Raw genomic sequence first — 25,306 nt, forward strand, 5'->3', positions numbered from 1 at the left:
CAACCTAGTGTTGTCATTATTGCTATTGCTATCGACCTTACAACTCCTTGACAAAACTGCCAAAATGGCCACCTTCTCTGTATACTATGTTTTTGTTTTTGTTTTTAACTGGAACTCACCAATCTGTGTTACCTTGCTAAATCTCTTTCTATGCATTGTGCCATGTTTCTAGCTTATTAAGAAAAAAAAAAAGAAAAAAAAACCCAAAACAGTGTTATTTTGGAAATGGATAACACACAGGGAGTGTATATAGCCCTAAAGGTAGTAACTTTTACTAATTATAAAGCTCTGGAGGGAAAAACAAACTTAGATTAACTATGATCTACTTTGGAGAGTTTTTTTAATTACCAACCCCAGTGAGAAACTAGTGGTGACATAAAACAAAATAAAACACAAAACCCACGGATCTAAAATGGACGTAAGTTTGGATATTAAGAAGAAAAAAACTTGCACCTAGGAACAGGTGAGATGTATGATGGTGGGGCCATCTGCAGTCATTAGAATATGGATTCGCTCTTCAGCTCTCTTTCTCTCTGTCAGCCTGAGTGATCACAGGGATATTTGCTTCTCAGTTAAGTAAACTAGCTAATTATCATACTAAGAGTCTGATTTTCTAAAAGGACAATGGAAAAATCCATTTCAAAACTAGAGAGATTTGTAAGGCAGTATCCTTTTCAAATTTTCAGGATTGGAGGGGGAAACCATAATCATTCTTGACAAGTATACACCCTAAACTTCAATCCACACCTCTAAATATTCCAAGTATTTTCAACAGGGAATCATGAAGAAATGAACTTATGAAGATAGATTCTTTTCTTTTCAGCTTTTCCTTCCCAAAATGTCTCGCTTTATACAACTCTCTTTCAGCAAACCGTTTACTCCAATAGTCAATACATTGGAAGTTTTTCAGTGGTTTCTCTGCACACATTTAGAGAACTAATTGCACTGATATATGGTTAAATTCTGTCTTTGAGTGAGGGTAAATTTCACTAACTGTGCGTGGAAACAGGAAAGTGCTGTCCTGTTCCTACAAAAAAAAATTCCGCCAAATATTTTAAAGAAATATATACAAATAATTCCACTGACGTTTGCTGGCAAAAACAAAAAACAGGCATACTGCAGTCCATTAAGAAGAGCGCAGATGCCACAGAACAGCAAGCATGCACTGCTCTCAATGTTCAATCACAATCTCAACAAAAGGAAAGTCCTTATGAGATCTACATGAGATTACGCAACCATCCTTTACTAGCCAAAGAAAGGTAACATTTTAGCCTAATTCTCCTGGGTGCCTTACGTCTGGTTGAACAAAATTGAGTCCCATTTAGCTGCCTGTTATGCTGCTGCTCATAAATTGCTGTTCTTTCTCCACCTCCTCCTTAATTTCCTCCTGTGTGTTCAGCTAATTGCTTGGGAATGCCATTATTAAAACCCAAATTAGAACTTTCCCACTAACCCAACACCCTCTCAATTCTCAAAACACCTGGGCTAAATGTTGCCTTCTCTACATTTCACTTCAGAGATTCATTCTCAGGTTAGCTTTAAAGCAACTCTGACACTGAAAACGGGGGTGTGGGGGGTGGGGATGGGATGGAAGTTGTCAGAGATAGAAACAAGCATCATTTGGCCCCAGATAACTTTGGACGTTCTTTATGGGATCATGGATGGAAAGAGATTGACCAACTGTGATACTTAACATGCCATCCGACGTTTGCACTCTTGTTTGTCTTAGGCTGTGAAAGACGCCAAAGAAGGCAGTTTTGTCTGAAGGAATAAAATATTTCAGGACAGGAAATATCATATATTCAAAATGTAAACATTAGAGAAGACACCAAGTACTTTTCATAGATTGGGCTGTATTAATATTTGACTGATGGAGGGGCGCCTGGGTGGCTCAGTGGGTTGAGCCTCTGACTTCAGCTTGGGTCATGATCCTAGGGTACTTGGATCGAGCCCCGCATTGGACTGTCTGTTCAGCAGGGAGCCTGCTTCCCCCTCTCTCTTTGCCAGACTCTCTGACTACTTGTGATCTCTCTCTGTCAAATAAATAAATAAAATCTTTTAAAAAATCAATATTTGACTGACGGAAAAAAATAGTAGACTATGAGAAGAACCTGGGTGAGTTAAAAATCTCTGATAAGCAATCAATTTCTCACCTATCCAACCAAGAATCACTATTTCTTAAAAAAAAAAGATTTAGTGAGGGTCTCTTGTAAGAGTGCTTTGAAAAATATTGAAACTTGGAAAAATAATGTTAATAAAGCATGTCACCAAGATGGTCTTTAGCAGATATTAATGAACCGAATGAGTTTCAAATACGCACTTTCCTGTAACTTTCATGGCGCATACATTTTTCACTATTTCCTCTGATTTTTCTTTAGATCATTCTAGTTTTATGATAAAAATCCCCAATATTGTATGGCGATAAAATTGTTTTTAACATCTAGCTTTTGTTTTTGTTTTTGTTTTTCTTCCATTGAACTTACTTGGTAATCAGTTATCTGAATGAAATAGCATCCTTTTCAGTGATCCCAAAGACACTTTCTGCCTCACTGGGCCTATGCAATTCCTACACAAATATTCTGGCCAAGGCCATTCTAAAGCATCATTTGTGATAATAGGTGTTTACTTCCAGGTGTGTCCCTCTCAGTATAGAGGCCCAGCCTGTACCTCACATAGGAACTACACTGAAGTTCCTAACATAGTTGAACTTCCCAATTCCCTGGGCCCAAATAGGACTTCAAATTAAAGGGCTAATGGATAATTCTTGCAAAATTTGGTAAAAGAAAGGGCAAGGGACTCCAAATACAGGGGTAGTCAAATTTAACCTTTCAATCACAGAAGTTTGTATACAGCAGGCAATTTCATGATATTCTTAGCTAGTATAGTAACCTTATTTTTAAGATGATGAAATTGAGACTTAAGGAAATAAAGGTGACCTAGTTTACCTTTCACTTTATATCCTTTCTAAGGTACACTGCATAGAATTACTTAGAAATCTTATGTGAACCATAGTGCCTGGCAACCAACTCTTGATTTCAGCTCAGGTCATGGTCTTAGGGCTCTGGGATCAAGCCTTGCATCTAGCTCTGTGTTCAGTGCAGTCTGCTTGAAGATTTTCCCATTCTCCCTCTGCTCCCATACCCCAACTCGTGCTGTCTCATATATGTGTGTGTGTGTGTGTGTGTGTGTACATATATATAAATCTATATAAATCTATTATTTATATATTTAAAGATATTAAGAAAAGAAAAGAAAACTCATGAGAACCTTCCTTATCAGAAAAACCTAAATCCCAAAGATAAATTGATCAAAGCTGATTTTAGAATTGGGGTCTTTCTTTCTTATGTACTCTCATTTTTTCTGGGTCCCTACTTAATTCTTCACATTTATAATGCAGTATTATTTTAGAGGCATGTTAGACAATGAATCTTTCAGGTGCTTCTGTCCTTGGTAACACATATTGCTTAAGGATCTTTTATTAGCCCAAAGCAGGAGTTGACCATGGCAAATGATTAAACTGTGGTTCTCAAATACAACTGTATATCAGAGTCATCTGGGGAGCCTTCAAAATTCCAGTGCTTATCCCATACCTCAGGCCAATTAAGCCCAGGATGGGTGGTGGGACTCGGGCATCAGAATTTTATATAGCTCCCCAGATGGTTGCAAAGTGCAAGGAATCTGGAGAGTCACTACACTGGAAGCCAGTTTATTAGGAAGAGACGGTAACAGTACAGTAACAGTATAGGGTTCTGAGTAACAGTATAGGGTTTTAGTATATCCTGTTTCCTATGGACACCATGAAACAATTTAAGCTAATAGACTGAGAACTGACTGAACATTCTTCTTCCAATAGAATCCCTAAATATTTTATTGGATTTTCAAACTGACAAAACAGGTTTTATCCAAGTTATTATGACCCAAGTCTGGGCACTAATGCTGATCAGATAGATATGAAGGATTTGATTTCACTGAAAAAAGATAGCTTTCAAGTCTGCCTCCACATCACACACTTTCATGCTAATTTACCTCCTATCAGTATAACGTTGGGCCATTTTGACTCCCAAAGACACCCCTCAGAATTTTAATTGGTCCATTTGTAACCTAAATATCATCTGGGAACATAGTTTGCTCTTGTTTATCAATATGTCCAAGCCAAATGGTACATTTTTGTTTGTATTTAGTTCAAACCCTGCTGTTTCAGCATATGTTTTATAATCGAATGGTGCCCCACACAGTCTCTCAGGTAAATAGAAATCCTTGGGTGTCAGCTGCACATGAAACCATTCACTTTAAGGTATTCATTTCCTGACCCATGAATCCCAAACAATGAGCAGGTTTGAGTTTATCAGCAGACAGCCTTGCCAAAGGGTCTGCCAGAATAACCAAATTGAAACCAGCAGACGATTCAGGAACACCTGCCTGATGCTTCTGTTGTTGGTTGCTTGCCCAAGTCAACCATTTCAAAAGAGGGAGTATGAGCTACAATTAGATCTCAAGATTCGATATGGTTGTCGAATTGTAATGGAAAGCCATATGCCTACTCAATCTGAGGAGAAAATCATGTTGTACTGAATTAAATATAGTGCTGGTTTTGTCCAGATTTCCAGAGAACTAGCAAACCATGTTCCCTTTAACATGTCCATCAGTTTGAGGACAACTGGATGGCTTTTATGATCTACTCTTTAGACACGTGTCCCTCTATTAAAGCAAAATCTATCATATAGCCTTAAAAATAGCTCTTTAAACTAAATTATACTTAGAATCTTATATTTGAGGAATGATTCATGGGGAAGTTAGGCTAGACTATCACAGAGATCAGAAATTCCAAACAAGCACTGTCTCAAAGTGGTGTACATTTCTTCAGCACCTAAGTCTTTTGTTGCCCTCCTATTCTTGTATTCCATAAAAGGATTGCATCCATGAAAGAATTTAAATCTAAGATGTAATTGCTTTCTTATTCCTGAAAAGACAGATTTCCCAACACATCTTCATCCACTACTCATCCAAACAAACTTAGTTGTGCACACTCCTTAGCAATCTCTCTGTGGAAGACATAGCACTTCAAACATCCCATTTGCTTTCCTGCATTTCCTAGGATTCCTTGTCTTTAAGTAGGGGCCATGTAACTACTGGCTAATGAAGTGAGGGAAATTGAGGCATATCACTTCTGACTGAGGTGGTCAAGTGATCTGAAGTTATTTGAAGGTTTAAAAAGAAATAACAGTAAAATCCTTAGTCCTTAGTAGGAAGATTCTATAGAGTAAAATCCTCTCATATTAGCAATAATAGGTAGAAGGTTAGTGATAATTATGTTATTTTATTATCTTTCCCCATGTTCTTGGTCAGAACTACTTTTCAAAATTTTCCCCAAACTGCCCACCTAGTATATTGAGAGAAAGGTCATCTACTCACTCCTCCATCTCCAAGCACACACCTGGAGCTGTGATCAAGAATAATTGTCCCTGATAGCTTTACTCCAGAGATAGCACAATTAGTAATAAGGGGATTCATTCTTTTCAAGGGCCATGTCTTGAAAGGCAATCATTCATCATTTCTTAGTTGGAATCATATCTCCTTTTAGACAGTTGTAACTCAGTATCTCATGGACTAGGTCATCTGTGAGTGCTTAGTGAGGTCACATAATTATGCAAAATTAAAATGAATCTGAATACTTCCTCCACCAAGCAGGACTTCAGTATATAACAAAGGACCTCAGAAAGGGTCTGGCTTGTACTCAAAAGTCAGTCAATCATATGAATCTTTAACATTATTTTTTAAGTGTCAATGACTGCTGTCTCCAAAACCTTGGAAAGAGCCTTAATGCTAACAATGCTGACAAAGATTCCTGAGGGAACATAAATTTCTATGTAAAGGGTATAGTTTCATTTTCAAAATCACATATCTTCAAGGCAACAGAATGCTTGATTCCATGAAAGAATAAAGAGAAGAACCTCATGCCCAACTCTATAGGAAACTTTGTCTTCTGTTCAAGGACACCATTGTTTATAGCAGAGTCTCAGAGTTGACCATTAATTAATAATTTTTAGATCTCTTCCTCTAAGCATAAGGGGTCAAGTGGTTATACAGAGAACAGATGTGAAGAAGTCACACTCCCAGTACCAAAATTTGAATTCCTGCTTAGCCAGATCAAGTGTCCTGATGAATATCTCAACTCAAGATTCACATTGATTCTTACACATAAAGGAAAGGGAAGCTGACAAGGTCACATGCCCATATGACACATTTATTGCCCAGAGTTAGCAATAAATGTTGCTTTTCTCATACGTCATGAAATATTTGATTTTCTCATATATTCTCCAAGCAAGTCTCTCATTTTGTTGTTAGGAAGAACAAAGACCAAAGTGAAAAACACCAGTGCTGAGAGTATAAGATGGTTTATCTTCTCTTTCCCAATGGAAGTGGAAAGGAATGAACATATAAGTACCTTCAGTTCCTGAATGAGAATCCAAGGAATAACTGGGGCAGGAAATGTCTCAATAATAGGGAAGAGGCAGAAAATAAATTATTTTAGACAGGCAAAGAGAGATTGAGTTGTCTGAAGGCCTGATCTGATACAGAGCTTTGAATGGATAGCTTTACTAAGCCCAGTATTTTCCATTTGCCTGACCAGATCTATTTTCTACTCTTCACCCTATTCTTTGCTTCCGGAGGCTGAACCCTTATCAATGAAACTCCTTTGCACTCTGGCTTCTGTTTGGGTTTCCTCAAATGGGAGGAGACAGACTGAAGAGAGGAGACAGAAGTCTGGGTATTTATTTACCTATTCCCTTCCTGCAGGGCACGAGATGGCAGTGGCTGTGTTCCTTTATAAGGTCACAGCTCCTGTAGGGTTGGCTTACATGGTGGGTCAGCTGCAGCTACAGCAAGTGCTCTTGCTACAACTTTTTCTGGGTTCTGATTATTCTCTCCCCTTGTTCCTCGGGGCTTAGCCTCAGTGCTTTGCCATCTCCTATTGATTTTTCTTAGGCCTACCTGTGCCTTTGTGAATAATCCATTAATCTCCCCTCAATTATTCATTATCAACCTTACTGATATATTCACCACGTCCCCCCTTTGGGGCTCACTGTGTCACTCTGGATCCCACACTTGGTTGTTGCAATCGTGTTTTTCAGAGGGTGTTCAACGGAGAGCACAAGTGGGATTTGAAATCCCGGCTCCTGGGAGCACAGCTCCTCCATATGGAGGGGTGAATTTCAGTCACTTGCAAAAAGCCCCAGGCAGGCTAGCAATGTCACCAGTAATCTTGCTCAGCAAATAGAAATGCTCTATTTTAGGTGCCTTGCATCAGGCCTGGTAATGTTGACTGGATAATTTTCCTGAGAGAAAAGAAAGAAGTTGCAGTACAAATGAAGCATGATTGAGCCAGGATTTTCGCTAACTGTGAAAGGAGTCTAGATTCTGCAGGAAGCAGAGGGAAGGATGGTTAAGAGCTATCCCTGTCCCCTCCTTTTAAAGGACAAGTCAGTGTCTTCTACATACTCCATTCTCTTCAAATGAATGATACATGGTCCAGTTTTAAGTAATTAATAAAGCTTACAGCAAATTGTTTACTAGGCCTTCTAATCTTTTCCTCAAAAAATTCAATGATATGTAACCTACTTCTAGGTAATTTTCAAAGCCTATGGCAAAAATGTCTACTAAATCCCCCAGCATTTTCCTCATAAAATTCATTTGTTGTACTTTTTTTATTTTTCCAAAGACATATGCTATATAGCCAAATACTTTATTTCTTATTGGAAAAGTTTCTAAATAGTTAGACAAAAAAATATAGATATCTGTATTCTTTTTTTTCCCCCTAAAAATTAAACAGACATCATACCATATGATTTTTGAGAAAATCCCTTGGTTAAGGCTGGGACTTTATATATATATATTCCTCAGCACCCCTGATATGATTTTGCCATCCAAAAGCTTAGAATATAGGGGTGTCTGGGAATTCAGTTGCTTAAGCCCCTGACTCCTGGTTTTGGCTCAGGTCATGATCTCAGAGCCATAAGACTATGCCCCGTTTTGGACACCACACTCAGCATGGAGTCTGCTTTGGATTCTTTCCCTCTTCCTCTCCCTACTGCCCTGCTCATGCTCATGCTTGAGCTCTCTCTCTTTTTTACTTTCTAATAAATAAATAAATAAAATCTTCAAAAGCCTAGAACAAAAAGTATTTTCTCAACCTATGTTTTACCATGCACTCTATAATTGTCATTCTGTTTGCCAAAGCAGATCACTTGCTTTTACCCCTCAATAATTTTTAGACAATTCCTTCCTTTTAAAATAGAAATGACTACATTTTCAGAATTTTGAAATCTGATTTTGAAAGTTTCGATGTAAGCACCTGCTATTTTTTAAACCCTCAGATGTGACCTTGCTTTATATGAAAATTTATAAAATCTCTGCTTTCTTAAGAAAAAGTATGTTTTCTTTCCAGGGCCTTGTCAGAGATCTAAGAGTCCCTTAAATGTCAAAAATGATTTTTTTTTACAAACACGATCAGGACTGATAACAAAATTTATAATCACTTCCATCTTTATGTGTTATTAAACAAACTGTTTCTGTCTTTGTTTTATGAAAAAAGTCTTATATTTTTAAAGACATGGGGAGAAATATAAGAGCTATTTCTGATTCATTTTCCCTCTAGAAGTATTTGCATACAATTTGCTACAAAATAAAATATTAAGCACATTGTAACTAAAACAACTCATTTACAAATCTGTTCCCCCTTAAATCCCTTATCACCTTTTCCTGACATTTTTTCTTCCATCTCCGAGAATATGTTTAATTAATTATCATGTATTTGGGTCTTGTTTGATATTTAGACTCACTCTCCCAGCTTCCTGTTTCTCTGAACACCTATTCATCTAGATATAACACCATGAACAGTATTCCTAAATATCAAACTTAGTTATACACTTCTTAGTTTACATTGTGCAACATTACTTTATCAGGAGTTAGAGGTGTAGGAAGAGAACAGAGTGTAATATTTTTCTACTCTTCAGATTTGAAGAGGAGAGTCTAGTAGTAGACAAGTTTTAAAATAAAGGATATCCTGAGGATATTTTCAGATTCAATTTACAGTTGCAACATATTCAGACAAGTTAAAGGTTATTATAACATGTGGATACTTCACTGAATTGAACCTCAAAAACTTAAGAGCTCTGCCCATCAATAAGGTAGCCTCCCTAGGAAATTTTATTTTTAACTGTTATCTCTTTGAAGCTGTGTACTTGATTTTTCTAAAGTTGTAGAAACATCATAAAATTTGAGCTGTTTGTGACATATTTCCCCAGTGAAAAGTCAATTACTATTGTTGTAGCTCTTGAAGAATGTTTTTGATGTCTAGAAAACATTCAAGGAAAAAAGAACACAGGCAAACAAATTTAAAGTTTCCAGTTGGGATGGATACTCTCATGATTAATAGAACACATCTTAGTTTCTTTCCTAATAATGGTCTGAATTAGATCTATGTTAAGTTTTCATGAAAAGTATTCAAGTAGGTTTGCTTTTAGAGGTGACTTTACCATAACAGAATACTTTGTATCTACTAATCTTTACAGTATCTACTAATCTTTAATAACACACTATTACTTTATAATCTAACTGCAGATTATGTTAAATTCCCATGTTTTCATGAAAAGGAAGATCAGGAAATCAAGACATGTATCATTTGAGTCACCATCATAAGGAAAAATGGGGATACTGAAATGGAACTTTCACTGGTTTCCAAAATCTCTCAAGATTGTCTTCACATTTCAAAATCTTAAAACTCAGAAACAACAGGAGCGAAAAACAAAGCAACAAGAACAAAAAGAATAGCATTGAGGGTACTGAACTGGCAATATACCGCACACTATAAAAACTAGGCTATCTATTTAAGGGAATTACAAATCACCCTCGCTCTGGGGCGCCTGGGTGGTTCAGTCAGTTAAGCATCTGCCTCTGGCTCAGGTCATGACCTCAGGGTCCTTGGATGGTGCCCTGCATTGGGCTCCCTGCTCAGCAGGGAGTCTGCTTCTCCCTCTACCTCTGCACCTCTATCCACTCACGTTCTCTTTCTCAAATAAATACAATCTTCTAAAAAAAAAAAAAAATCACCCTTGCTCTGAATTAAATAATGCTAGAACCAGTATGTGGCAGGTTAATTTGCCATCTGAGTTGAATATATAGTAACACTACACATTTCAGATGGTGAAGCCCTACTTGCCTCTATCAAAAAGTGTAGTTTCTAATAGTATCAAGTTCAGGACTAATCAAAGAAGCAGACATCTCTCAGTAACTAGAGAGAATTTAATGCAGGAAATTTATTACACAATAGCAAATCTGAGAAGCCAGGTGGAAATGGTAAAGCAACCCAGAGATTACATCGAAAAGAAGCTATTGCTCATAGGCTGAAGCAAGAAAGTGTAATTATGAAACACAGTAGCCTTCTCAGTGGGAGATGGCTCCAAGATGTTATGTGGCGAATTCCGCAGATGTTTTTTAATGCACAGAACAAGGGAGAAAACAACTCAACCATGCTCCTTCTCCTGTCCTCCCACTTTTCACTTTTGCTTCCCATTACCCAAATCCAGATGGAATTTCAGTTGTCTTTAGAGTCTGGGAAGCCAAGTCTGCTGGAGTCAACCCTTGTGGTAACAGGAGATACTGATACAGAGAGGTACATCTTAGAATTAGTAGGTTCACCATCAGTACACATGTGAAATTTGATGGTACTGAGGGCCCAGAGTGTGGGATTTTAGGCAGGCTTATTTCTGTCATTCTTTTTCTGCTGATACCAAGGTCAGGGTTTTAAAATGGCGAGAGAGGACTTTGTAGCCATAATCTCAATCTTTGTGCTGCCAAGCACACCTGATAAACATTTGAGTAAAAGCAGTATCTTCGATATGTTAATTCAGTAGCTCCAGTGTAACAGCCTAGCCTCTCCTTCCAAACAGATTGTCACCTCTCACTGTTTCCTGTAAAGACTTCTAGAAATGCCTCTCCAGCGGTCCCTGGACGTGCAGTCTTAGCCAGCTTCTCCCTCCCTCACACTTTTACACAGAAACTTAATTGTCTTTTATTACAACCCAGATTTCCTTAGTGTTCTTTGATTCATCATACAAGTCTTGGTATATAGTTGAACTGCAATTATGGATATAGTGGATATAGAGAAGGGAATTATCCCCTACCATAAGTTGTGCCACTTACCACTCAAGAAATGCAGAATAGGCCTATGACAATTGCAAAGTTCTTGGGACGTTATTACTCCTTATGGGGGCTGGTGTTTGTAAAACATAGAGGTGTGGTATTACCTCCTTCACTCTCTAGTCAGGTTCTCACCAGTGATCCTTTCAAAACAACTGTCTTAGTTTAAGCTGCTATAACAAAAAAAATTGTATACTGTGTGGTATAAACAAGAAATTTATTTCTCACAGTTCTGGAAACTGGAAATCCAAGATCAAGGTGGAGACACTTTTGCTGTATGGCTGAAGTTCACTTCCTAGTTCATGGTGGCCATCTTTTCACTACCTCCTCACATGGTACAAGGAACAAGAGAACTCTCTGGGGTATCTTTTATATGGACACAAATCCCATTCATGAAGGCTCCACCAGCATGGCTGAACTATCCCCACCTTCTAAGATCATCACATTGGGGAGTAGAATTTCAACATGAATTTTGGGAGGACACAAACATTCAATCCATGAAAATAACCATTGTAGAGGTTTGAGAACTAGTCTCTTGCGCAGGAATCAGGCATTTTAGGTCACTGTCTGCCCAAAGCTTTCAGCGGAGCCTAGCTCTGTGCTGCCACATGCAGCCACATGCTTTCACACCATACAAGATACTATTCTGAGGAGCTGACAGTGCCCCAGGGCTGTACATCAGGGTGACCTTGCCTATGCACACAGAAGGTGTTAAATAAATGCTTGTTAAATGCTAAGTTAATCAGAAGGTTAGCAAAGCCTTATCATACAGAGCACGGCAAATATCATTACATGGAAATAGGTTTTATGGAGAAATGGATATTGGTAAATTACCCTAAGAATTTTGCTGGTTAAAAAATTGCATTTTGCTTGAATAATAATAGGATATGAAATTGCCAGAGGAATGCTATTAATGAATTAGGATCCACATACTCTACTCAATTAAATTATATAAAAAGGCATGTTGAACATAATGAAGCATCATCTAATTAGAAGGTTCAAAAAGGTCTTTGAAAATCAGGGATATCATGGAACCTTTTGCCTTAGGACACTGTCATCATAAGTGTCCTTTCTGCCCAAAATGATCATTAGTTTTTGCCCTTAATTGCAGAGATGTGGGTGGGTATGTTGGACATTTCCTTTCCTCCCTCTCAAGCAGAAGCAGAATTTCTTTTCATTTTCTCTGTCCTCTGCTGGTGCAACATGGATGGCCATTAATTCTATATGGCCTCTCTATCTATTCTTGAATTGTTGATCTTCCTACACTTCGGACGATTTCTTACACATAACTTTTATCCTTTGATATCCCTATCGCAGATGAATCCACCTTTGTCTTTCCTCTCCTTCCTTTGTATTCTTTTATCACACAATCCCTGAACTCCAGCTGAACACAGAAATACTGACACTAAGATGAAAACATATCTGGCACACTTGCCAGATGGAGGAATGTTGCAGGAAGGTTTTGGTGTTGCCGTGAAGATGTCAACTCCCGAGTGGCCAAGAGAGATCAGAGACTACATATTATGTATTTTTAGACAAGGCATACATAACTAGTAAAATCAACATTGTCTAAGATGTGGCTCTTAGTGTTGAAAAGAAAGAAACTATCTACACAGCACCCCAAGGTTGAACAAATACAAGTGTGCATATCTGTACTCTCTATTATTCTGTCAATATAACAATTGACAGTAACATAATTGTCAAACAGCCTGGATGAACATGTGCTCTGACCACTCATTCATTGATGGTGGAAGAGCTACATGGGATGTCACATTATAATCAGAAATTGAATTAGTGAACAGGAGAGCAGAAAATGTTGATATTCTTAACATGAGAAAGAGTAGATCACACCCTGAATCAGGGCACTCTATACTCTAGGGGTGCATTTAGATAAGCATTTATAGTTTATCCCTCCTTTACCTGAGGTCCTATTGCTAACTTCTGCTTACTCCTTTTTTTTTTTTCCCCCTCTAGACAAATTAGTCTTCAGTCAGACTACAATTCTGTCATACTAGCTCTGGACTCATTGTAATGCTTTAATATGTTTATGCATTTTTTGCTATGAATCAGGTACTTATTTTATACTTTAGGACCCAAAAGTCAATTTTTTTTCCCTTATTTTAAAGTTCTTGGGGGTACGAACTGTGCTCCAAGTAATATACTGATTTTTTGCTGGGGAAATACAAGGATCATAATAGATGCATTAATAAGGGACGCCTGGGTGGCTCAGTTGGTTGGACGACTGCCCTCGGCTCAGGTCATGATCCCGGAGTCCTGGGATCAAGTCCCGCATCGGGCTCCCAGCTCCACGGGGACTCTGCTTCTCTCTCTGACCTTCTCCTCACTCATGTTCTCTCTCACTGTCTCTCTCTCAAATAAATAAATAAAATCTTTAAAAAAAAAAGATGCATTAATAAAGTCAACATTATTAAGAGAACATAAAATATTACATTTGGATTAACACAACTAAATTATCAAGGAGATACAGATATAGACAGATAGATAGAGAGATATCTCTCCAACTGCACACTAGAAGAAACTCCTAAGTGACAATTAATTGTGTTATTATATTGTAATTCTACTGATATCGTAATAGAAACGGTTGTTTTGTTTTCTTCTCAGACATGGCTGTTTCTCCATCTGAGAACTTAAACATTCTTAAACTTGGAAGAACAGCTCTTTGGTACACTGAAAAGTTTTGATCCTTTCAGCAAATGGTCTCCTGGCCAGCCATGTTCAGAAGCTCCAGGTTCGGAAGTTTCCTCTATAACTGTTGTTTGATAGTATCTCTTCTGTAGAATACTGGAGTATTTTACCTCTCTTTTCTCCATATGTCCTTTACTCTGCCCAACACCAATCCCATCTCTTCTACAAAAAAAGGAGAAATCTCTTTCTCCATTCTATCTTAGATATTCAAAATTCTATTAAATGCATCAAACAGGATTTTAAAATATGTGTATGGATGTACCACTGTCGATATTTCTAAGCAAATACATATACAGAGAAAGAAAGAGCAAAGCTTTATGAGTTAATTTCTTTAGGTTTGGGATTATGGGCTATATTTGATGTCTTCTATTTTTTTCCTTCACTTTTTAGACTTTATACCATGAATATATACTTTTTAAAAATCACAACAAAGAGGTGTTTAGTAATTCTTTTACAGTACATGAATATATGAATGCGCATGTATATGTATGCTTCTTTATGGAGGGAGAGAACGAGGAAGAAAGAGGGAGAAAGGAGAGGAAGGTGAGGGAGAGAGGGAGCTAGTGAGGAGACGGGGAGGGAGGGACGGAAGGAGAGAGAGAGAGAGAGAGAGAGCGCGTGCACGCCTCTCCCCATTAGTTCAGATCAATCTATTTCATCTCTTAAAGGCAGTAACTTTCATGGAGTGCTAAAGAAAGGATTTGAGGAAGAAAGACAGGGACATGTCCTCCTCTTGAGGAATACTGGGAACCAAAGATATTTAAAAGCTAAAGAACTTCACACTCCAGCGTGTTCTCTCTTAGGCTGTCAGTCTTTTTTTCCCTGTGGATGCTCAATACATTTTCCCAAATATAAAAAAGAATACTAACTAATTTGCATTTATAATATGAGACATATCTCTAGGATCATTAGCATTTTATAAGACTGAATTTCTTTTCAATATATGCTTTTAAGAGATTTTCTCCATTCTTAAGGATGATTATATCATGTCCCAGGGTTCAGGTGTTTTTTGTTTACTTCTCAAAAATACATGTTTAGTTTTACAATGGAAATCAGAAAACTAAGATTTACTGCTCATAATTCAAAGCATATGTCCATCTTCAACATACATATGTATAGGTATACATTATTTAATTTCTGTATATGGAGACATAGCTATATCTAACTTTTTTTAACTTTTAAATAGATAATGCCAGTATTCTCAAAAATACACTGTTTGTATTTGCCAGTTAAAACATAGGGATGCACCATATGACAGAAGGCTACACTACACAGAACTAGACCTGCCTTGGGAAAATCAAGAATTACACAGCAACACATATCCTATGAGTGGAATGTCTGGGGGATGACTTTTCTTCACATAGCTGTAGTCCTTCAGTGAGATCATTCGAAATGGGAGAACAGAATGTAAGTAAAAATTTGATAATACAGTTTTTGGTTTTTTTTTTACCACAGTGGTTTTCACAACTAAAGCTCTACAGGTTATCTGACTGTTTTTTTGTGTTTTTTGTTTTGTTTTGTTTTAATCTGTCTGACCAACAATTTTGCTAGATTGCATCTTGTTTGAAGAAAGGTAAGATGCAGGATACAATACCACGCGGCCACCTGATGAACATCCTATTGCAATGTACAAATTCGACTCAAAACTCTGACCAGGACTGATCATCCATGTTAAATATGAGGGTGACAAAATGAATGTCTCCAAAGTGTATACTCTTTGTTTTAGAATCTTCTAAAGTTCAAATTCTTGCTCTATCCATTGCTAGCTGGTGATCTTATTCAGGCAGTCTTTGCCTCAGTTTACTTTCTACAAGATGGAAACGATAACACCAACTTCATATGGTCAGTGTAAGGGTGAGATGGCATAATCGGTTCAAAATGCAGGACATGGGGACCAGGAAAAGAAAACATTCTGAACATGTTTTTTGTTATTTTGGGGTCGTGATGGTGATGGTGTATTTGCCAATCTGACATTGAATAGAGGGGAGATACTGTTAAGAAGTGAATATTTAGGAGTTAAAAAAAAAATCTCTAAATAATCTCATCAGCCAATCCTGTGGTAAATTAAAACCTGATTTACATGTTACCATTTTCCTCAAAAACTTGAATTTGCAAAATTTGAATGTGAACCAACCAAATCACTGAATATTAGAAAAATATCTTAAGGAATAGAGTAGGAAGGACCTTAGGTGTCTTGATTTACGAGTAAAGCCAAAAGCCTTGTCCCAGCGACAGTGCCTTCACAGCCTGACCTCATGTACCCTGAATATTAAACATTATGTTGCGATATGCATTTAGCTTAAATATGAACATTCCTCCTTGTTTCCAAGCATATTCATCTCAGTGGTATTATGTGCCGGTGTGTTGCACTAATTTGTGGCCAGAATTCATAAGGGACTGAAGCATATTTCCTATTGTCATTAAGATTTATTGACAGTCTTATCTTGTGCAGAGCTCAGAATTCAGCACTTAAGTTTTTCTATTTCCCTTTACGAAGATTCACTACTACCCTTAAAGTCAGGTTGCCTGGTGAGGTGTGTGTGGCACGACTGTGTCAGTGTGTTTCCTCTCCTCCAGACCCCTCCCAATCAACTGAGCCCCACAGTGAAATTCCTACCGAGGCGTAGAGATGTTCATCTGAATTGAAGTTTGATGTTCACCCATCACTTGCCTGTAGGCAGTGACAGCCTCAGACTTTCATCTGCCAGTTCATCCTCCCTCCTAGCAGACACAAGCAGATTAACATATCCCCAAGAGGCTGATGCCTTTAGTTGCCAAAGCCACTCGATACTTATTACCTGACAGTGTTCTATAGTGAGACTTATTTATTTATTTTCCAATGCTACCTGCTAGGATATCTTCATGAGATACATGTGTCATTTTCTAGGGGGGCCCCAGGGGGACAACAGCTCAGGGTTTCTCAGGTTGCCTGAAGCTGTCAAAACTTACCAAGTGTAATTTGGTGGTAGCCCTTATCCCTCTTTAGACTCCAAGTTCAGACCCAGTGTACTCTGTAAAAAGTAATGTGAACTATAGGGAGTAATATGGCAGTAGTTGGGGACAGTCATTGGGGAGCTCTAACAATGTGAAAATTTTGGTCCTGAATGATATAAGGTGGCTGTCTACACAGACTTAAATCTCAGGATAATTGTCCTTCTTCATTTCTTTGTGACAGAGTCTTGGCCTCAGCAGCCGAGCGTGTCACTCTAGCAACTTCTGCCACTTTGTTGTGGTGATTGTGAATTGATGCTTGACACTGATAAGGTCTAATTTCCCAGTGGACTTTGGGAAGGGTCTGACCGTGGTGTGGATCACTGTTCTTGCATACAGCAGCTATTTATATCATTTTTCTTTCTGTTCAAGGACACTACAGGCAACAGTTATCTGTGTGCGTGCGTGTGTGTGTGTGTGTGTGTGTGTGTATGAGAGAGAGAGAGAGAGAATGTGAGTATGTGTTTTTGTTAATCTCTTATTTCATACCGGAAACACCTATGTTAATATTGGGCAACACTGAGTCAGGATGGGCCAACAAATCTAGACTGAAGAAGAGAAATGGACCAGCAGGTGAAAATCAGGCCTGCAGCTGCAGAACACCCTGGGTTTACAAAGCATTCTCCTTTGCGTACCACACCCCTTCAAGGTATATAAGAAATGGGGTATTGAGATCTGTCCTGTATTTCAGATGAGGAAAGTGAAGATGAGAGAGACCTAGTCACATAGTGGAGTCATTGATGGAAGGTGGAGACAAAAGTCGACTTTTTCTGATTCTGACATTCCTGGACCAAACCATATATCCCTCAGAGACCTTATGGTGCACTGGGAGAATTTAGAGGCATGGGAATAAAAATGTAGGCATTATCAGTATAACAACAGAACTATGTAGAAGGTTTAGTGTCAGAAAGAGAAAAAAGAGAAAGTGAATAATTCACTCGGAGGTGGGGCAGTTGTCAAAGAAGATTCAAATAACCAAACACTTGCTTTGGAGTTTCCTGGATCTAAAAGGAATATAGGCATTTGACAAGCTTCATAAAACTATACTCCAACATAAAAAACTGCTTTGGTTAAAGACCAATGGGGAAGATGTGTTTAATATTATTGTAATAAACTTTGTGAGAGTTTTCCTAACATGATTGAATGTAATTGTTGCAATGGATTGTGAGGCATTATGATGGATTCTAACAAAAATGAGAATTTGCACATCCATTATGACTTTTGACTATGATGAATTTTTAAACTACATATAAATGGGGCAGTCAATTGAAAGAAGATTGTCATTACAGATATTCATGGCTTAGGAGTTTGATACAGGCAACGAAGAAGCAGGTTGCAGCAGGCCGGTGTGTAAGCTGAGCCGGTGAACACACCCCTTACTTCTCTGCCGAAGCATCTACCTCTCCAGAGAAAACCACAGAAGGTCCATAGGTTTTAATATCAAGGTGGTAGAAAAGCAATATTTTAATGGCCTAATGGGTCTAAGGAATCTGTAATAGAGAGGAGAGGAGTCTGCTTTGAGTCGCACAGTTAACACACTGATCTTCAAAAACACCTGAAGATCTCTACGGGTGGTGGAGAAGTCTAGTCCTGGTGCCTATTACTGGGTTGCATCTGGTTACACAATCAGGATTCTACTAATTTCCAAAATGTCTCTTTATATCAGTAGAAGCTCATTTCAGCAGGTAGAGCAACCACCAACCAGAGGTTGTGAAAATGCAGCAGAGCAGTAGGACTATAGAATTACTGATGGAGTATCTAAGAATCCAAGTGAGACCCTGGGATCACAGTCATCGCTACAATCAATGAAATTTACAATAGTAGCTCCAAAATGGAGACTTTACTGAAGGAGTTTGCAAAATACCTGAAAGCTAAGCAAGCACAAAACAGGCACTTATTACTCGTGGGGCTAAATATCTCAGATGTAGATGATTCCTTCAGTTTCAATGGTGTTCCCTCAAACCAAATTCATTATCCTTTCTTTCAAATACAAACTAAATACAAGTCTATCATCCAGTCTCAAATGCTCAAAACCATTCGAGCTTGTTTCTCCCACCTTTTGAGAGCCTCACAACCAATTCTACCTACATAATAGTCTTATAGTTCTTACATCTGTTCCACGTTAGTAGTCAACGCACTTCTTCACCTCCCCAGCACTCTTCATTTGTGAGACTGCAGTGATCTCCTCACTGAACTCCATGCCTCATTGCTTCTGCTGTCATCACCCTTGACATGAGCCAATATACACTCAACCTGCCTCACATGAAAACTCTAAAAGCTTATTTCTGTGCTTAAATTGCAAAAACAAAATACTGGAACACCAACCAAACTACAACAACAACTAAAAAACAAATATTTCCTACTGATGGCTGAATAGAATTTTATTTCTTATGCTAGAGTCCAGAAACCTCCAAACATCAGCCCAAAATATCCTTCTAGTTTCATTTTTCACTAGTTTTCTATATTCCTTAGACAAAAAACAGAGCAAAGTGCTTCTCTGACTTAGACTTGCCCTCAGTCTTACATTGTTTTCTCACTCTAGAATATCTTATCCCTACCCTTCACATGGACATAAAACATAGTAATTAACGCTCAAATCAAAAACTACTTATTAAAAATGGCACAGGGAAGTAAAAGAGTTTTGTAGATGGAATATATTTTAATGATGACGACTTCGAGTCCTGACTCTGCTACTTCCTAGCTGTGTGACCATGAGATTTATCTTACCCATCCACAAAATGGAGATAGAAAAAGTATCTCAGAGGATTGTGGTGAGGACTAAGCTAGCTAATAGACATAAATTGCTTAGAACAATGCACACAGTAAGCACAATAGGCACTATGTTAGCATAACTATTATTGTGCAACTGGAGCACTTCCAAAATTTCCTTTGGGATATCTTATGGACAACTATTTATTCCTTTTCCCACACTATGCTCTCCCTCACAGATGCAAGGCATGGCACTAGGACTAAAAAATGATGTATAAAAGCATTGCTATTGTCATGGTTTTTAATTCTATCTTTTGAAAGTGGCCTGTGAACTCTAGTTCTCCCAGCTCATTTTCAGATTTTGGAATGTGAGTAAATGAAAGGATCTGACTTATTCTAGTTGGTTCATTCATTCATTCAATTATTTACTAAATGTGTACTGCATACTGTATTAGTTTCCTATTGCTACTATAGCATATTGCCACAAACCTGGTTGCTTAAAACAATAGAGATTTATAATCTTATACTTCTGGAAGTCAGAAGTGAAATGGGTGAAATGGGTCTCACAGGGCTAAAATAAAGGGGAAATCGGAGGGGGAGACAAGCGATGAGAGACTGTGAACACTGAGAAACAAACTGAGGATTTTGGAGGGGAGAAGGGTGGGGGGTTGGGTGAGCCTGGTGGTGGGTATTATGGAGGGCATATATTGCATGAAGCACTCATTGGGTGCATAAACACATTTGGAACACTAAAAAATCTTGGAACATTGAAAAAAAATTAAGGTGTCAGCAAGGGCTGCATTACTTTTTGGAGGCTCTAGGGAGAAATCCATTTTTGTGGCTTTCCCAGCTACTAGAGGCTGCCCACATTCCTTAGTTCAGAGGAAGCTAGAGATAGCAATGGCCACCACATTAGGCTGGCACTGACTCTTCTGCCTTCTCTTCTATATTAAAAGAGCCCTTTTGATTATATTGGACCCCTCCAAATATCCAGTGTCCTCTCCAATCTTAAGGTCAGCTGATGAGAAATCTTTATTTCATGTGCAACTTTAATGCTCCTTTTCCATGTAACAACATTTTCAGAGGTTACAGAGGTTAGGATGTGGACATCTCTGGATAGCCATTATTCTGCCTGCCATACATAATTACCAGAAACCCTCCTTTTTTAATGAGTGAAAAGCTGGAAGAGAAAGACAACATCATTGTGCAGCTGTGTTCTAAATTAGAAAAAAGGGGAAGAATCAGGGAAATTGTCACCATTTACAGGATATTTCCTTTCTCTTAATGAGTATATTCTTCAGTTCCTTTCTTGTGCTGAATGACTTTATAGACCTTTATTCCACACCTGAGATTATGCACACTCACCGAGTAAATAAAATGTTACAGAGCATCTCATACATGCTTATCTCATCCTCGATGTTGGCTTAAATAAAAAAGAAGATAACAAATATCATGATATGAGGGAAGAAAGAACAACATCTGAATCGGAGACGTATATAAAGTCTAAATGTTAAAGGACTAAAATTGGTATTAATCAAAAGTCACAATACACAGAGAAAATATTTTATCCTCTGATTTTCTTCTTTTCAAAATATGGGTTATAAGAAGATAATAAGAACTTGTAGGGGATTTTGTGTCCAAATATTATATTTCTGTCCTTTTTCCTTCCCAGATATGACTGAATGCTTCAGTTTCCACAGCCTACCTTATTAAAAATTTCTTTGGAAAAAGCACAGTGTATTCAGAATCCTTCAGACGCATTTGCTGCCTATGAAATGAGGATGCAAGTATTTGTATCTTTGCTTTTTGATACATGAGGATGGATGGCAAAAATCACTTGTAAAATACTTTAGATGTCTTGGAAAAAGAGCCTATCGAAATGGAAATTATTATCATCGGAAGAGTCATAACAGTCTTCCAACTGTCATTGTTATAGTGGAAAATGGTGATTCATTCTACTTGCCTTCTCCTTTGTCCCAATGGATGGAAATCAGCCTATTAGTTTCTCAGTGTAACTGACAGTCTCTCCTTTATAAAACCCATTCCTAATTCACATTTTCACTGAAGTTTTAATCCAACGAATTATATTTTCTTCCCTATGTTGCCAATCCAAAATCATTCTTTGGTGACTGTGCTCTCTGCCTTCTACTTCTCCTTGGGGAAGTAGAGTAACTCTGAGAAAAGACAGAGCAGAATGTCCGTCCGTGGACATGCAGACACTCCAGTCTTATGCCTTTAGACACAGAAATCTAGATCTAGAAATGGGCAGCTTTTATGTTCCCAAAGAACAGCCTGATCTAGAAATGTATAGACCTTATGTTCCCAAAGAATAGCCATTCGCATCAGGGTTAGGCAGAGAGGAAGATGGTCTTTCTGTTTGGGTTATGTCCACCTCCAAGTTACTAATCCCTCATTTGCATCAATTCCAAATGTTAGTGTCATCACTGTGGAAGTAAGGAAGTCTTAACCTCTTCGTTAAAATCAGAAATTGACACTAAGGAAAGTCATATATCCTGATGCTGGCATAGTGCCTTCGGGGAGAGAAACAATTACACAGCATGATGGCTAGCTGCAGCCTCACAGAGTCTCACACAGGTCAGTGTGATGTGGCATAACATCCAAAATTCCCTATGCTTTCAGGTGATACAGAAGTAGCTGAGAGCAGACTAACAGACCTGAAAAAGACAGAGAAAGACATGTGTGGGCCTGGTGCCTGGGAAGCAGGGAGAGACATAGACATTGCAATGTGGAAGCAGTCAAAGTAGAGGCAGATGATCAATGGGGATTCTTCATCAGTCAAATGGGGAATTACAGTATCCACCTCACTGCATTAGAGTGGAAACAAAAATACATACAATGTATAATAGCAACTGAAACATAATAGATTTCAGTAAACAGTTAGTATTATGATTTTTATTCTGCTCATCATTAATGCTATTGTTATTCTTATATCACAGAAGAAGTCAGTTTGGAGAATCTTATACTTCATTAATAACTCGTATCTAATAACTAACTTATCTCCTTCCAGAAGAGAAGGGAGTAAGAAAGGGGGAAGAAGGAAACTCTACATAATTCATAGATTCTGTCTCAAAAAGATGGCTATTAGACAGAAATGACTACTGACTTTACCCTGAATTGACAAGATTAGGTTTTCTGTCATCAGCATAAATATGGGTTTGAAAAGTTATCTCTACAGGTTGTTAAATCTGTGAAATTCATACTTTTCTACACCTGTGTAGTATTACTTTTGCCAAGGTAGACCTTACTGAAAATTTGTTGCTGCTTATTATTGGTAGTATTATTTAATGCCCCAAATTTTAGACTTAAATTCCTCGGGGAACTGATCCTCACTGTATTTCCATGCCCTGGTACACCTGCAGGTCGAAAGAAAGAAAAAAAAATGAGGGAGAAATGGAGAAAGAATGGTGAAAGACAAAGGGGATAAACAAACAACTGTGAGCTAATAATACGTGCAGACACTGTATTACCTTACTCATGAGCTATACACTATTACAGACTGAAAATATTTAATATTTAAATATAGTATATGGTAGTTAATTCCACTTTCCACTGGGAAATTGTAGTAAATTTCTCAAGTTCTCATAGCCAATAAGGAATAGGACCAGGACTTAATTCCTAACCTGTCTGAACTCTATGTCCACATTACAAAACATGATTTTATACTAAATGCGGCATTCTCAACCAATTCCATCAATAGTTGATGTAACCTCCTTCTTTTATCATTTCACAGTCAATGAGAAAAAACTCTAGAATCATATTTTGTAGGTGTTCTTATGACCTGATCAGGACTTTGGATAAGTTATCCTAAGTTTTGTTTCCTCATTATCTGTGGTATCCTTATTAACCTGTATAGAAAATTTCATCTCATTTAGTCCAATCCATCATTATTTCTTAATCGTGGTTTGTTGTTTTACATTTTTGTTTTGTTTTTAAGATTTATTCATTTGGGAGAGAGAGAAAGAGAGACAGAGAATGCACATGCACAAGGGAAGGGAGGGGCAGAAGAAAGGGAAAAGCAGATTCCGGTGGGAGTCTGACACAATGCTCCCTGATCCTAGGACACTGAGATCTACCTGAGCGAAAGACATATGCTTAACTGAGCCACCCAGGCACCCCTGCTGTTTAATGTTTTATATAAAAAAAAAAAATCTGTGTGTCTGAGGGTTGCTTTGTTGTTGTTGTTGTTTTGGGTTTTTTGTTTGCTTGTTTGTTTTTCTAGAATTCTAGAACCCACTCCATGTCTGGCCATAACTGCCCAAGAACGAACATCCTCACTAATAGTTTTCAACCAATGACTTGGTAGTTGGTCTGTAAATAACCCAGCTAGCTTGCTTTTGGATGGGATAATTCTGAAGCATGTTTCCCTAAGGTTCCTTGTAGAAGGATATTCCTGTACCCTCCTGGGCTTCCTAGCTTCTCTTCCTTGCCTTATTTCCCACTCTGGCACCTTCTGGATGAACCCTGTACACATGAATCCTTGCCTCAGCGTTCACTTCTGGGGAAATTTAACCCAAGACAAAGATTAACTATCTTACTTCTGCTCATTCAAGTCCAGCATAACCTTTAGAGCTGAAATCAAAACATTTTTTCCCCATTAAGGAAAATTAATCTAAGTCTACCTTCATCTAAGTCACTTTGGTGTTTCCCTTCTGATTCTCTAAAGTATAGCTTGCTATTATTGCATAATTTATTATGTCATGATAATAATAGTGATCTTAATTGTAAAATGCTATATGCTTTGTCAGAGTGCTTTGAGCTACAGAATCTATTAACCCATATCTTTTGTTTTATTTTTTTCCGTGTATACATGCTATAGGCTCTATTTACCCAGTGATATTTTAAAATCCCTGATGAAAAGCACTTATAGAAAGAATTGTTCATTCATATTTAATGAATGAACATTGAACACATGATAGATTATACCGAGTTGAACTGACCTGTGTTACATGCACACAAGTAATTAAAGAATATAACTTTAGAATAAAATTCCGATAAGAAAATCATATACCATAATTCTTTACACTGTAAGGCATATTCTGTCCCCAAATGCCATGTTTCCATTTGCCAGAATTTATTATATCCCTAATTTTTGCACATATTTTCACAGACAGTAAAAAATAGCAATATCAAGAATAAATGGTGGTTCTCAATATGTAGCTTTGCTTTGGGAGACAAAATAGTTACTTACCTCTTTGGCTCATTTGATGTTTAGTACTCTGTTTCCTTTCTGCACAAAAGTTCTACTTCCCTCACTCCAAAATGCAAATTTCACCGTTTCAGCCATCCAAATAGCTGCCTGTACTGTGTGGTGGCAAGTACGGAATTTGACAATCCAGGCTGTAATGGCCAATAAGATGGGAGTGAGAGGTTAAGATATGGAAGGAATGAGATCGGGCGAAGAACTGAGTTGTTAGATGATCAAAATGAGAAAGAACACCTGATATAGTTTACATATGTCACTACTTTTTGTCAACAGATATGAAACCAAAATGAATATCTGTGTCTCACTAGGAGACATGCATTTGGAGTTAGTTGTGGGAGAATTTGTAAAGGGAAATAGGAACCTAAAAGATATGCCATATGAGATTGTCTTAGCAAGTACAGATGAAACATTTTAACTAAAAATATCTTCTTTTTAAAGAAAGAAGAAAAATGGGATACAATTAATGAAATAAATTAT

At 37.8% G+C, this 25,306-nt stretch overlaps 1 long non-coding RNA gene across 1 annotated transcript in view; it reads right to left on the bottom strand.

Moving 5' to 3' along the window:
* The window catches only part of LOC132023934 (uncharacterized), a 107,587-nt gene extending 82,634 nt beyond the window's left edge, over positions 1-24,953 (bottom strand). The window contains exon 1 of the long non-coding RNA XR_009406098.1: positions 24,815-24,953. This is a non-coding gene — a long non-coding RNA (uncharacterized LOC132023934). The remainder of the gene's footprint in view (positions 1-24,814) is intronic.
* Positions 24,954-25,306: the final 353 nt, after the last annotated feature.

This window comes from Mustela nigripes, chromosome 8, assembly GCF_022355385.1.
Source record: "Mustela nigripes isolate SB6536 chromosome 8, MUSNIG.SB6536, whole genome shotgun sequence".
In the NCBI taxonomy this organism is placed as follows: domain Eukaryota; kingdom Metazoa; phylum Chordata; class Mammalia; order Carnivora; family Mustelidae; genus Mustela; species Mustela nigripes.